The sequence below is a fragment of the Ischnura elegans genome, chromosome 11 (assembly GCF_921293095.1).
Source record: "Ischnura elegans chromosome 11, ioIscEleg1.1, whole genome shotgun sequence".
Taxonomy (NCBI): domain Eukaryota; kingdom Metazoa; phylum Arthropoda; class Insecta; order Odonata; family Coenagrionidae; genus Ischnura; species Ischnura elegans.
The window spans coordinates 99449881-99462118 of NC_060256.1; the positions used below are offsets into that span (position 1 = coordinate 99449881).

The 12238-nt window shown below is 37.1% G+C and overlaps 1 protein-coding gene across 2 annotated transcripts in view; it reads right to left on the reverse strand.

Annotated features, from left to right (window-relative positions):
* The window catches only part of LOC124167583 (nephrin), a 952155-nt gene that overhangs the window by 934316 nt on the left and 5601 nt on the right, over window positions 1-12238 (reverse strand). The window lies entirely within an intron of this gene.

A 12238-nucleotide genomic window follows, 5' to 3' on the forward strand; every position in this document is an offset into this window, starting at 1 on the left:
AGTGATTTTCTCAATAGAGTTAGGTAAAGTTAATTGTTAGACGTAATACACAAAAACTGGTTGCCAAGGGATGCGAGTGAATCTCTGTTCTACGCTGACATCGAAATGGAAAATCAAATGCACTAGTAAACATCTAATTGATCTCGTTTGTTCTCGACACATAATTTCTGTTCCTAGCTCAGTTCAGAAAACAAAATCACTTGCACCCCTTGGATTCTCTTTCCACTCATATATCAAATTCACAGCTATCCAATGTTATTCCTTGCTGTTGTAAATACTATAGGGCAAATATTCAGAGTAAATAGACCGCTCTGAAGGCATCACCTCGCCGCGGGCATTTTTGATTACCGATTAGAACGTGCCCCACGTGGTAGCATGAATCAAGGCTGTGCAAGACGGACTGGAGCCTCCTCTACGCAATCAGGATGGAAGGAACACTGCTACCAATCGAAGAGTGTATCGAATTCCCAGAGGAAATTGAGGTAAAAAATGCATCGGAGAGAAAGGAAGCAGTCACTGATAGAGTACAAACCCCGTCTATTCGACTAGGGTGCACAACTGAGGAGGAGAACCAAGCCACAGGACACGTGATCGACTTTGAATAATTCAGAATCATCGAGAAAGAAAAAGATATAAAAGAAATTTGAAACCTTGAACCAACCGTGAAACTAGTTTGGACAAAGATAGTGAATAAATAGTGATAGATAAAATATTAGAGGTACATAAAACGTAACCGCTCGTGCAATTTCTCCACATTTTCCTCGCAACTTCCTTCCACCTCTCCCACCTGAAATGAATACCAAGCAAATATCGCTAATTGATTTTAATTTCACACGGTGAATAAATGGCAAGCAAAGAATTACGCCAAAAATCCGGGGTTAACAGAAGCATACGGCCTTGCGTCTAATTTACCGTGAAATAAGTAGGCTCGATGACAACATTGAAGGAAAAAATGGCGAATAAAAATGCACACTATTCATTGGGGAATTGAGAAAGTAACGCAAAACTTTGAATGCGCAAATGGCAATTCTGCACAAAGATCTCGCGTAAGCATCCATTCTTTAGTCCATGGTCCATATTTATGCTCAAATCTCTAGCGTCATAACTCTCCTCAATCATCGTAAACACGCAAATCAGATGCCAGATTGATTTGAGACGTAGGAAAGTAATTTTGGCGCTTATAATATCACGTGATACGATTGGCGAGAGGTTAACTATTGCAGAGCCTATGGATGACAAGAAAAAACATTCAAAGAAGGCTTAGTGACCTTTCATTCGTTAGTAAAGTAAAAAATATTTTCTAATAGACATTGTATTTCCTTTTGATGAATGACTAATTTTTCCACCTTGGCTGGTTGATTTGAAAATTACCCTAGTCACGTGATAAGAGCAAATGATTGAAACATGTGTTTACCGAAGAGAATAATAACCACCCGCAGTCTACTTTTATCCTGACTATAAGGTTTTGATGCTTCCATATCATTCTCAAGCGTGTCTTGAAACTTGAAAAATAGACATGAAAATGATGCGGAAGCATCGAAACGAGTTGTATAGTGAATTAAAGTATGCAACGGGACATGCAAAATCTCATTCGTTCTATCGATTAAATTTCTCTTAATGGTTGACGTCTTCTTTAGAAAATAAACGTCTCTATTAGGCTTGATATGAAACAATAGGTACTAGTGCTGCACACTTGATCAAATAGCAATCAACCCTAATTTCGGCACCTCTGAGCCATTCTCTACATATAAAATCATATGGCGATTGGGTAAACATAGGCCTGAAGGTGTAAGGGAAAGGTCATGTAAGAGGGAGATATGTAAGGAGGCAGTTGCTTTGGTTTGTTTATCATCATCGTCATAAGTCAGAAATCCTAAGAGTGGTTTAACGCAGCTCTCCATTTCTCTCTCTTATCCGCTGGCCTTTTCATAGCTACATATTTCTTCACTTCTACATCCATTGTAACCTGTCCCATGTAATTAATTCCGACCTGTCCCCATCCCTTCTTCCCTTCAACTAGTCCTTCAACGATTGTTTTCATCAGACCATCATGCCTCAAAATGTGCCTAACCAAGTTATCCCATCTTCTCATTAAGGTTTTTAGAAGACTTTCCCCTTCACCCACACTCCTTAGTACTTTCTTATGACTTCTTCAGTCGATCCATCTAACCTTCACCATTAATTGGCAACACCACATTTGAAATGGTTCTTCATTTTTCTTCTCCGCTACTGCCAACGTCCAATACTCGCTCCAATAGAATGACGTGCTCCATGTACAGCATCTAATGAATTGTTTCCTTGACTATGACTACAATCTCATATGAAAGTAGACGCTTTGCCTCTTTGTAGAATGTCCTTTTCGCTAGCGATTTCTACTTACGATTTCTTTCTCATTTGGCCCATTGCTGAAAATACTGAAATAAGGCAGGCAGGAAATAAACGAGCCGCCAGGAAAAGAGCAATAATATCTCGAATAAGATGTGAATTGGCTCAAAATTTACCTAGTTTCAGTATCATCTGCCTTCAACTTAGGGAAAGAAAACATTTTCCCTTTAGATTTAACGTGCTCATATACAAGATTCCAGAAAAAAACAATTGAAATGCAGCGGGCTCTTCCATGTGCAGAGATTAGGACGTAATAGCCCAGTAATATATTGAAGGGACCGGAATGAGCATATTAGCATCATGCGATTATTACAATCCCCGGGGAAATAGTCAACTATCCCGCAGGAAACGATTTCCTCAAATTATTTTTAAAAGTAACTCGATCAAGGGTTCAATGGAGAAAATCACTGTAAATAAATTTTATGTAGTTAACATTAATTAGAATAAAGAAGTTTTTGGTGCTTTCCCGGCGAATGAGGTTGATTAAGTCTTCACGGGAAATCAGCCGGGTAAGGATGGGCATTGCTGCCAACGTTTCAATGGCCTTCTCTGCCATCGTCTTTCAGGGCGCCCTTCAGGGCGCCCTTCAGGGTGAAGACTTCATCAATTGCTTTGATTAATTAAAAAATAATAAAATCCTTGCTTCCTGCGAAAATTGCTGAGACAAAACCAGTAGGAATTAAAGGCAAAAAATTACTGGACTCATTTCATTCCCTTACTCTCATTAAAATATTGAAAAACTTCTTGGTATATTTATCATTTAAACCATTAAAAAATTACAAAATTCTGTCCAATGTGACTCTCGGTACGGCTGCTAAAGTCTGAAGTTTCGTGGACCGACTCCATCACCATCTCCAGGTTCGTGACCGATTTATGTCAGCTCTGATGATGGTGATAGGCTCACTCGTATAAAGGTCGGCATTCAACAGCCTCAACCGACGTACAACCAGAGATAATTTTATATTAACGCCGGATTGCGTCCTATTATCACTGACAAGGATTGAAATAATTTATTACAGTGCGATTTTCTTTGCTGGTATACGAGATAAAACTTAATATTGATTCAAATTAGACCAAATTTAAACTCGAATTACCTGGAATCAAGTCAGTTAATAAATTAATACTAAAATTCTTGAATAGAAAAATTAATTTCTAGCCCAAGGCGCTTGCGATAACATTAATATACTCAATAAATACCAATGAATGTATGCTTTTGCAATAATTCTGCTTAAAGTATCATATATAAATTAAAATATCAAATTTTCCTGAATCAGCCGTAAATTATGATAAATACATTCTGTAAACAACTTTATCCATAGAGGAAAATTAATTTTTAGGCCTGTAGATTCACCAATAGTATTAACTATTTTATTAATAGTTTAATTTACAAGTTTTCAAAATAGTTCTGCCAAAATGCACTTATTAAAGCCACTATATCCTGAATTAAAAGTGAATGATGAAACAGCTATTTTACAAATAACTTTTATCTCTATACTTTATCCGGAAAAAACACCTCTAGAAAAATCGCGCGTCTATCGATGAGGAAAAATTGCTTAATAAAAACTGAATTCATAATCGTTTGAGTCATTCGGGAGCGAAAAAAAGTGCGACTCTTTAGCTGTAACCATCAACGAGCATTTGGTAAGTCGGATAGAAAAGCCCAAGCTAAAAAAACAGATACAGATATATGTATAAAAATTATGAAAACGTTCATTTCGTATACGAGCTCCATCGCGAATATTTGCAATACGCAGCATTAAAAAAAAATCTTTTATTCCTCTTTTGCTTATCGTCCTTGACCGCCAATTCGGGAATTTTCCGACGAGCCAACATTCAGTTAAACGACTGGCCCAAATTGTCAGGTCCAGTCGGCAGGGAAGCGAGCGAGATAATGGGTGACTACCTAGTATCCCAGCTGAACGCAGTTGGAGTAGAGGCGCCGAACCCATTGTGAGCCGCCAAATTGTTAATCACCAGCGATTTCCCGGAGAGAGTAAGAGGGAGTATAATCGGATATATTAGAATGGGCATGCGAGCGCCTAATTAGTCTCTACAACAAGCAATGATTTCCAGCTCTGGTGAGTCAATACGCAGACGAATTGGTCGGCCCCAGCACTTCAGAGGTGGCGCTTCTATCGACCAAATTGAGCCGATATACGTATTATTGCCACCATATGACCCTCTCAACTAACAACTTGGCCAAATATCCAGAACTCCCGTATACGTCGCTGCCGCCTCCCAAGGTCGAAGACGCACATCAAAAGATTTTATTTAACTTTTTATAAAAATATTTTATTTTATGCGTATATTTCTCTCCTAACCGGCGCAAGGTTGATAAACTTCTGTTCAAACTACTGGAGTGATAAAATTTTCAATAAATATATAAAATTCTTCACGATGTTGTCTTCTCCGGATGGCCACCGGTTTAATTCGGGTTAAGTGATTATATATAACCAACACTTCAATGGACGACTCGTCCGTCGTCATCAGGGTGAATGAATGTTTTGGTGAATAAAAAACTGCTGAGATTGATATAAACAGTCACAATACTCAGGCTACTCCTAATCGGTCTGAAATACCTTATTAATTCGAATAAAAAGGATTAATTATATCATTTTTTCTTTTTATAACTCTCCGCTCTGCAAATATGGCTACATTTTATTACATTTGAACAATTTACCACTAAAAGGGGAAAAATTATTCAGATGTTCAAAGTGATCACCATTAGTAATTATTGAAGCATTCAAACTCATATTCAATATCAAACAGAAAAATTACATTGCTTCATTTTTTCTTGAAATTTTATTTGTATGTCAATATGAAATCTGAAGATAAAGATCTTTTTTTTTAAATAAATACATTTTCCGATATCACGAAAATTTATTTTCCGTTTTCAAGGCAAATTCTATAAAAAGAGTAGACGTTCAATATATATTCAAAAGCTGATCATGCATTTAAAATAAATTTCGCTGCGAAAATTTTCCAATAAAAATGTTATCTGATACATTTAATTTTTTATGATGTAAATTTATTTGACATATCTTCCATGTAGTTGTTTAGTTTTTCAGTTGCTATGCTACAATATTGTATTTGTTTTTAGCAATTTTGATTAATAATATTACTATATATTTTTCCTTAAATATTATTGGTCACTTCTTTTATAACAATTTTATTTGTAATAGCATCTATCAACCATTTAAATAAATAATCGTTTCACTAAATATAACAATATGAATATAATCTTGTAAAATAGCCACCAAAATACGAAGCAAGTCTATAGAATGCATGTAAAATATGAGCTCTTCATTTTTTTTCCTTCATTAAAGCCCGTAAGTCTATTTTTTACATAATTTTTTCACTGTAAAATTATTTTCAAATACTTAAAAACTGTTTTATTTATTTCAACCCACATTTTTTCATGCAATATGATATGAGAGTGAAGCATACATTTCCAAAACGCCAAAAATATGTCTGTTATAAGGATGATCTTAACCTCAAGTTTTCATATTTATAGGTAGTAATTGCATTTTAACACCAAGTCCCCTCTCGTTTCATTTGTTCAGCTAATAATAGAAATTTAAATAATGAGCACCCCCCCTAAAAATGTTATAGGATTTATCAAGACAACAAATTCGAAAGAGGAAAGGCGAGATGAGTCCCTACTTTCTTTGTTCATTTTTATTTATGAATTGATTTGAATTAATTGGTTTGGTTTCACTGTCGTAATTGCGGTTGTAAAGATGGTGCCACAAGCAAATAGTTAATTAGAACTGACCTTTCGCAACTCCGAGAAAAAAAACCATTGTTATCGGTTTATTAATTCTGGAATAAAATAATGCCGATACATGAGTAAGAATTAATATCTTTAAACCATGTTTTGATGAAGTCACTTTCTTGTCTGTTTGAACTTCCGGCCACGCCCTTTCAATTAAAATTTAAACCACTTTAGGGTTAGCCGTCGACGATTCGTTCTTACGCTATTTCTAGGTCTTCAAATACAGTATGAGACTCTATACTTGTCAGTGAACATTTGAATTCATCGCTCAGCAGCAGCATAAATTTTAATTGCTCAATTCTTCACAAGGAAGCAAGGTTCCGTCTAGCACGATAAATAAAAGGGTTGACAAGGAAGCACAGTATTAAAAGTTCTATTCTTAGCTAGGTCAAAACGTATCTTACATACTTAAATGCTTTTGAAAAGGTGGCTTCACGCTTCTTCTATCGTTTCAGGCTTCACTCTTGGGTACTTTTGATGAAGAATTTTCGGTAGCCTTATAGACCTCACTATTCCAAAGTAAAATTGAAAAACTTATATTAATTTAAAAATACCTAGAAGGTCTAACTAAATTACTCATTTGAACTAAAAAGAATACAATATTTCAATGAATTGAAAACCTAATTTTAAAACCTACGTTATTATTAGAGCTGAGGAGAAGGAAATAAACCACCTTCGCTCACGGCCCCATACTTGAATTTTACCGACTACGCGATCAAAACCAAAAACATGGTCGCATCAATTTCAAGTCCTCTCTTCATCCCAATTAAATACAAAGCTACAGCTAAAATCTCAAATGCATGATAATGAAATTATATCACTCCAGTATAAAATGTAGAGTGAGCACGCACCACGTTCTAGGTTTATAACATGAAGTCTTACATTGGAAAATGATAAACGGAGGACTTTTGGGCCAAGGCAGGGTGGTTTACTCACACACGCTTAAACTGCCACCTGTTTTCTCCATCAGTTGTATCCGATCTTTCCAATAATGCGGTCGAGCAATTATCACTGCTACTGGAACAGCATTCCGAATGCTTCGAAGAATAAATAGAGAATAAGAAAGATGCTCAATGCTAATCAGCAAAAAGCGTCTTAGCAGATTATCACAATTTTCAATTTCGACACTTAATCTTGGCCATGTAGCACTAAAATTTTTCTGGTATTCCAAGGCAAGGATGAGTTTTGGAAGCCATTACGAGATATTGTTGTTTCAACGTTGAAATTTAAGAACGCTTAACTCAAAACTAACATTATTCGCCAAGCTTACAACATAATCATGCAGATTTGACATAAAAAATAAAGATATCACGTCAAAGCTATTATGCTGAACTTTTGTTGTCGAATTAAAACAGTAATTAATACTTAATTTTTTTAATATAATTAGGTTATTTGAAATGCTTACGTACTTATATCGAGATTTTTCTTTACTCGGCCTTATTGAAAAAAGCCTTCAAATACTATATTATATTCTGCATTTTACACTTATACTACGCACCCTATAAAAGCTATCGAGCACAATGTTGCCAATTATGTTTCAGTTTCAAATTATGGCTTTCAAGAAAAGTAAATGGTATTCATTGGGATAAGATAATCCGCTTCCAATTTATTACTGAAATTTTAAAATTTATCTTCCGTTTCTACATATTTATATGAAATTATTTTCTCATGTTGGATTGGCTGTTGTTTATTTGCGTTTATTTTGCTAACTTATCCCATTAACAGAGTAGTTATATTAAATTCGAGGGTTCCCTTGTTGTCCCTAGCATTTGGCAACAACGCATCGACGTTGATTGCACTGTTTACGCTCGCTCTAAAATGTGAAACGACAGCAATTTTCCCGACTTACTAAATTAGTAATTCGCTGAGCACAATGTGTCCGATGCAACTAACCCAATTCAACCCCTACTCAGTCCCACGTACCCTCGGAATATCCCGAAACAGTCACCCAGCTGCGCAACGAGGCTGGGGCATTAACAGTAGCCAGGATAATCCCCCGAAAACCCTGCGACCCTTACCGAGGGCACCCTGGCCCTCCTGGACCACGACAACATTACGTACAGCGCAATCCCATTAGCCTTTCCCCATCCAAGGACTCCCTACCTACATGCATAACGAGGCGTGACAACCCTTTTCGTAAACCTGATAACGACACAGAGGATTTACATACTTCTGGCCGGCAAAGCAAAACATTTCAGGAGGGATAGCAACATGGTTCATTTAGTATATGATTGATACCTCTAAAGAAAATATGATTAAAAAAATGGAATGGATTGACATCATGTTTGAAAGATGAGTGGAGTAGCTTCGACTTCCCAAGATAATATTGTCGTGTTTTCCTTCGCATTCCTCATCGCAGCACTACAGCCGTGAAAATGCAGAGCAAATGATCGATAAAGTGAGAATTGAGAAAGTCCTGCGAAGAGGAGATTAATTTATGAAACCTTCAATAAAGAGGTAAGAAAGAAGGCCACATATGAAGCACGATGATCCGATGAAGACAATCGTGGAAAGAAAAGGAGACGGAAAAGGAAGAAATCCGATAAAAACCTTTGATTAGAAAATGCAGGATGTGAAAGAGAAATTTAGATTGCAGTTCTGGTGATTATTTCGATGGCTAAGTTCTAACGACACGTATCTCAAATTCGGCCGGTTTGAGAAAGGTATCTTAAAAAAAGTATAATAACATTTAAAAAAATAAAATACAAGCAAATACAACTCTTTGTTTGCAAATGAATGCTTCTTTTGAATGCTTTATGAACTTTTGGTTTTTAATTTCAGTGTACAAGTAAAAAAATAATTGTTTTTTTGCTCTCCTGAAAAGTTGCTATTTTTGAGACACGTGTTGTTAGAACTTAGCCATCGATTTTTGTGATTTATTAATGCCTAAATATATTAGGAACCAAGTAAGCCATGCAAAAAGTAAAGTCCACGAAAAGAGCCCCTATAAAATCGTGAAAATTCACAATTGCGGAAATTATGGAACTTTAGCAGTAACTAATCAAATTAAAAGGATCTTGCTCGACATAAGTCGGTGTGAACAGATAAGCTGATTGGAGAAATCAGTAGAGATCTTGGTCAAACCGATCTTAAGCCTGCTGACGTGTAATTATGAGTATTGCGTTTTAAATGTATGTGGTTTTGAAATGGTGTGACCTACTAAGTTCATTGTCGTGGGCAGAGGAGAACTTTGGAGAAGGTTGGTTTTATAGGTACATTTTTGGGGGGTTTATTAGAGGAGTTACACAGAGGAGAGCCAAAACATTTTGGAGTGGGTTTAAATCCCGCATTCCCAGCACGCTGCGACCTTGAAAGAGCTGCTCGCCTTAGTAAGTGGCTGTTGTATTTCCTAGTTATGGAGGGGCCAAAAATGTTAAAAATGTATTCTTTGTGGAAAACCAAGATACACCCTTAAGATCCCATCAAGTAAGTAGTATTGACTGGTTAGTCTGGCACTCAATAACTTTATCGGAAAATTTCATAATGTTTCGATGCCAGTTTTTGCTGGTGCTTGGAAATTAGAAAATTGGATGCGTTAGAACTGACTTTTGGTTATGATTAAGGAGATTCATTTCCGCTAGTTCAAGACATTATCTTACTTGAGAATGCTTAGCCTGAATTATTACAGGGTAGATATTTAATACCAGTTAGTTAAGTGAACATAATCTTCAATTAAATGTTATTGAGCCTTTTGAAAATGAACCCCGCGTATCACCAGGAAAATAAAAATTCAGGTAAAGGTAATAACACAGAGTATTTTTACTCTGTGGCAAAGATGTTTGCGTTATTTTTCTAATTTGGCGCGCATTCAATTCTTTATCGAGATATACCCCATGTGAAATTCACATTGCAGGGTAATAATTATGTATTCTCATAATGCCCTCTTTGTACATTCTTACTATGTGCCCAAGGAAAAGTGGTGGCCAAGTGGATCGAGCGTTGTGATGCTGATTTATGAGTCTCGGGGTCAAAATCCGGGTGAAGCATACGCATACGTGTAATTATTATAAAGATTGGGGCGACTCATGGAAAGGCGCTTTCGTTCATTTCATTTCGATCGCCAAAGGCGTCTTCGTCCGGGGTGCTCTCTACCGTCTCAAATCCGAAACAAGCTTCGTGTTGAAATACTGAAAATGAGAATGGGTATGTACCTAATTATAGAGGGTGGAGAAAATTTTTTTTCACCAAACTATATCCTTGGATAGCTGATGCCAGTACGGACCAAAATTACTAATGATGCTTAGGCTAAAAAATCGCCATTTTTAAACTACAGAAACTATGAGCCAAGTGCTCCGATTTGCTGCGACTTTGCCCTGTTGCCGGTTGCCATTGGATGCCAAAGTTTCTGTGGATTAAAAATGGTAAATTTTCAACTTGAACGTCATCAGTGATTTCGGCTCCTATTGGTATCAGCTTTCCTGGTTCAACATGTCGTGACATCATTTTTCTACACCCAGCATAATCTACTGAGGAAAAGAACTGGGAATCAAGACCGAAAATATGAGCGAAAAACAGGCAGAAGTTGTATTTGTCCTAAATTGCCTCCTCTGCGCACCTCCCTCTGTTCATTCGATCTCAAGAACACGAAGAACGGCTCCAGCATTTACATCGCTCTCCTTACATCATTGGCTCTCCATTATTTATTTGGTTCAAACTTGGACTTTTTTACACGTCCCCTTGCCCTCACAGATTGGATTTCGCACACCCGTGAATCTTTCGGATTTTCGGATCTTCTCGCACGATCGGCAGGGGATTTCGTATACTCCTTCAATTTGAAGTGGCGTCCTGTCCTTTACATTTCCTAGGAGGTGTCGTACTTGGGCATTTGGTTTAAAAATGGCTTTAATGTCAAATTTCCGGAGGATGTTACCGATCTTATCCGTCGTTCCTTTCACGTAGGGGAGGAAGGCTTTCTTTTGGTTAATGATGTCTTCTGCGTCTTGGGAATTGTTCCTGTTGTCCTTGTTGATAATTTTCTTAAAATTGCGGGATATAGCTCCGTTGTCGTAACCGTTAAGACGTAGGATGGATTTCAGCTTAATAATTTCTGAATATAGATTCTTCGGGTCACTCAGCCGGATCGAACGTTCAATTAGAAAGGTCATCACAGCGTTTAATTGAGCAGGGTGGTGATGAGAACTGGCATGGAGATACCGATTTGTTGATGCCGGTTTTCTATACACGGCGTGGCCTAGGCTTCCGTTGTCATTCTTCTTCACCAAGACGTCGAGAAATGGCAGTTTTCCGGATTCTTCTGTCTCCATAGTGAATTTAATATTGCTGTTAAGGGTATTTAAATATTCAAAATATTCTTTTAACTTCTGTTGACCATGCGTCCAAATGATGAAAGTGTCATCTATATACCGTAACCAAATTTTGGGTTTATGCGTTGCATTTTTGATTGCCACTGTTTCCAAGTGTTCCATATAAATATTCGCCACTGCTGGAGAGATGGAAGATCCCATCGCCGCCCCTGAAACTTTTTCTTAGAAATTATTTTGCCATCGGAAGAAAGTGCTATGTAGGCTAATAGATGTCAGAGATGCGATGTCCTTGTCGAACATTTCTTCTATTAGTTGGACCGCCTCTTCTCCAGGTATATTCGTGAAAAGTGACGTGACGTCAAAACTGACGAGAATGTCCTCCGGGTTCACCCGTATGTCCTTTATGATTTGCAGGAAATGCTGTGGGTTCTTTACGTACGATTTGGCTTCCTCTACTTTAGGTTGTAGAATGTTTGCTAAATATTTGGCCAGCTGGTACGCTGGGGTAAAGTGCTCATATTTGATATGCAGCTGTTAATTTAAAAGCATCTGAATACTCTTTATACCATAAACAATGGAAGATGTGAGCTTAAGTTACCAACAATAAAACTTGTAGTTTGAGGCGTAACTTTGTGAAAGTGATTCTTTATGAAAAATGAAAAGTAAGAAACTGGGTGCGTTCACATGAAATATTTATTCACACGTTGACTCAACCATGGTTTCAACGTAAGATGTCGTCATCAGGTGAACTCTACAGAGATCCATCACAGCAATTATTGTCAGGCTTGGAGGGGGAGGGAGGAAGGTAACTAGG